Genomic DNA, 3,365 nt, shown 5'->3' on the forward strand with positions numbered 1-3,365 from the left:
CAATGGAGGAAGAAACCGTCTGTTTACAGCAGAGCAGGAACAACACAGTGACTATGGTCATTTCAAACAACTGCATACGTTTACGACAACTGCAACACCACATCATCATTGACAACACAACATTCAGTAACATAAATAGGGTGAGTTTATCCGGACTTGGCCGTCTCCTGAAATGCCATCAGATTCGTATGAAGCAGCTCTACAGAGTACCATTTGAGCGATATTCTGACAGAGTGAAACAACTGCGCTATGAATATGTACAAGTAAGCTATACTATCCTGTCATTGGTACTGTATTCCAGTCTACTGTGCTATATATTGACTGCTCTGTGTCTATTCATACTGTCATACAATAATGTTGTCTCTTGTCTGTTTCAGAGAGTTGTGGAACTAGATACTGCTGCAGAGCATCATGATTTCGTCTACATTGATGAGGTCGGCTTTAACCTAGGCAAAACCAGACGCAGGGGAAGAAACCTCATAGGACACGGCGCTATCGTCAATGTCCCTGGACAGTGTGGTGGCAAAATCACAATGTGTGCAGCCATTAGTCAGAATGGTGTCCATCATCATGCCACTCTTGGTCCTTACAATACCACCCACATTATCTCCTTTCTTGACACTTTGCATAATATCCTCATTCCCAACAACCAGAGGAAAGGGCCAGAGCAGTCCAGGTTTGTTGTCATCTTGCACAACGTAAGTTTCAATCTGGTTTCAAGCTGCTTTGGTCCGCAATTGGTTTATTGACCATCTGCAAGTTGATACTCAACCTGCCACCATATTCTCCATTTCCAAACCCAATAGAGTTAGTTTCGGTTGGAAGGTATACGATTGCCAATCACCCCAATGCATACCCCTTCTCCAGGCAATGGAGGAGGCCTGTGGTGACATAGACGAGGGGGCATGCCAGGGTTGGATATGCCACTCTAGACACTACTTCCCCCGCTGTTTAGCCAGAGAGAACATCGCTTGTGATGTTGAGGTGCTGTGGCCAGACCCAAAGAGGAGACCCTAAATGTTTTTCTTTTTATAGTAACAAGCCTATTCATTTATCTTCTCCTGTATTTGTTTTCTGTTACTGTTCATCCCGAAATCTGGTTGAAAATACAATGTTTTGAGAAAGAAATACATTTGATTTCCCCCCCTTGCATTTCTGTATATAGTGTAAATATATACTGAATATGCATACAAAATGTATATATTTGTGCACATACATGTACGTGTGAGTGCTATGCCAAACTGCCGTGGACTCCACTGCACACTGAACATGCAAAATACACAAGATAGTGTTTTACGTGTCATGTCCGTGTGTAGTTGCCGTGTATAAGAGCTAATCATTTGATGGTTTGTGTGTAGAGTTTTGATGCAAAAACACCATTTTGAGAAGAGTTAAAATAGTTTTGAATTAAGTTTTTGGTTTTGCAAGAGATGTGTGATGATTTGCATGTTGTGTGTGTTTTGGGGTTTTGTGTGTAGAGTCTAGAGAAAAGGAGCCATAGTTTCAGAAATCAGAAACAGAAAGCAAAAACTGTAAAATAGCCTATGAGGTCAACTCACCGTGTTTTACTGGATCTGTCACACCCTGATCTGTTTCACCTGTCTTTATGCTTGTCTCCACCCCCCTCCAGGTGTTGCCCATCTTCCCATTATCCCCTGTGTATTTATACCTGCGGTCTCTCGCTGTTGCCAGTTCGTTTTGTCAGGTCTTACCAGTGTGCTTTCCCCTCTTCCATTTGCTCAAGTTCTGTTTTCTAGTTTTCCCCCGTTCTGACTATTAATCTTGCTCTGACCCTGAGCTTGCCTGCCGTCCTGTACCTGCCTGACTCTGACCTGATCACAAACCCCTGCCTGCCCTTTGCCTGCCCTTTTTTTCATCATAAATATTCTGAGAACTGTACCGTCTGCATCTGGGTCATATCCTGAGTCGTGATATTATCCGTATCCCAGATTTCTTTTGGTACATATTACTTCCTAAGTATATGTTCCATTTGTCATGCATTGTCTCACTACCATTGTACGTGTATAAAGAAGGGGACAGAACCTCATACATCATTTCTGAAGAGGTGCCATTTCAGAATGAGGGGTGCTGTATTTCTGCTGGTGTTGCTGTTCTGTATGTCCAGAACATGGGCTCAGGTAGAGAGTGGAGGGTGTAGAGAGAGTTTGATCGATATCCAATGGACTGAAGCTACAGAGACGATCCATGAACAGACGAGCGGCCAGACCACTGCTGATATCTGTGATGAGCTGAGAGATATGGTGGTGGAGCTGAGGACCATGGAGACCAGTGAGAGGGAGGTGGAGGACCTGAAGACGGAAAATCATAGATCACAAATGTGTATCTCAGTGGAGGCTGGTGACTTGAAAAATTGAGGAGGATGGGAGACCCACGGTATAGGCCCAAAACGCACAAAGATGTCAAAGTGAGTTTCAAAAATCTGAGGTTCAGAGGCATGACTTCAGTACAGGACTTGATTTGACTGGGAAGACAAAAAACAATAACACAACACACAGTTAGACAAAAGAGCTAAGAATGAGAGTCCAAGCAAGGAGTAAAATCATTGATGTGCAATAATGTGATTGTTTGTATGTGTGATTAACTCTACATACATTGATAGGGGTACTCACAGTGCTTGGAGAGGAAACATTTAATGTGCCAGTGGATGAGAGGGAACATGAGATAGGGCTTCAGTTCATGTCAGAAGAGAGTTGACAATAGTAGTGGTCATCACCTTTTCATCAGGGAACCAAAGGGGACTTAGCTGGAAATACAAATAGCAGATACCTTCCATTACAGCTGTGCCATCGTAGGCTTGAACAACAAGTTTCTCCATGAAGTTAAACTCTGACATCTCAAAATTCACAAAGTCAAACAGACTGCGCATCTCGCCCACTTGACACATCAAAGTAGCCCAAGAAACGTTACTGAATTAAGCCCTGGTCATCCACATACCTGACAACAAGCAGACTGGTGGCACCATAGGTCTCAGAGTGGGCAGGCAATTTTTACTCCCCGGGGCCCAGTGTTTTTCCTTATCTGTTAACCTAACCAGGAAAATTCTGGACCCTATAAGGTGACAGTGATTAATCAGTTGTAAAAAGGTTTTATAATGGCTATAGGACCAGTTTGTCCTAATCAGGTCACGGGGTTTAAAAAAAGCTGAAGAAAAAAAAGAACAAATTCTTATTTACAATGACGGCCTACACTGGCCAAACCCGGACGACACTGGGCCAATTGTGCGCTGCCCTATGGGACTCCCAATCACAGTATCAGGAATCAAGGTAAGACCCAAGTGCAGACTGTGAAGTAACAAATGTTTATTGGAGAGAATAGGGATAAACAGGAGCTGAGAAAAAATGCTG

General features: G+C 43.2%; 1 long non-coding RNA gene across 1 annotated transcript; it reads right to left on the reverse strand.

Moving 5' to 3' along the window:
* Positions 1-1,661: 1,661 nt before the first annotated feature.
* On the reverse strand, positions 1,662-3,120 carry LOC110500927. The gene is made up of 4 exons (XR_002470178.2): positions 2,956-3,120; positions 2,631-2,764; positions 2,394-2,482; positions 1,662-2,309 (listed from the first exon to the last, which is right to left on the reverse strand). It is a non-coding gene; the product is annotated as an uncharacterized LOC110500927 (long non-coding RNA).
* Between the last annotated feature and the right edge of the window lie 245 nt (positions 3,121-3,365).

This window comes from Oncorhynchus mykiss, chromosome 21 (assembly GCF_013265735.2).
Source record: "Oncorhynchus mykiss isolate Arlee chromosome 21, USDA_OmykA_1.1, whole genome shotgun sequence".
In the NCBI taxonomy this organism is placed as follows: Eukaryota; Metazoa; Chordata; class Actinopteri; order Salmoniformes; family Salmonidae; genus Oncorhynchus; species Oncorhynchus mykiss.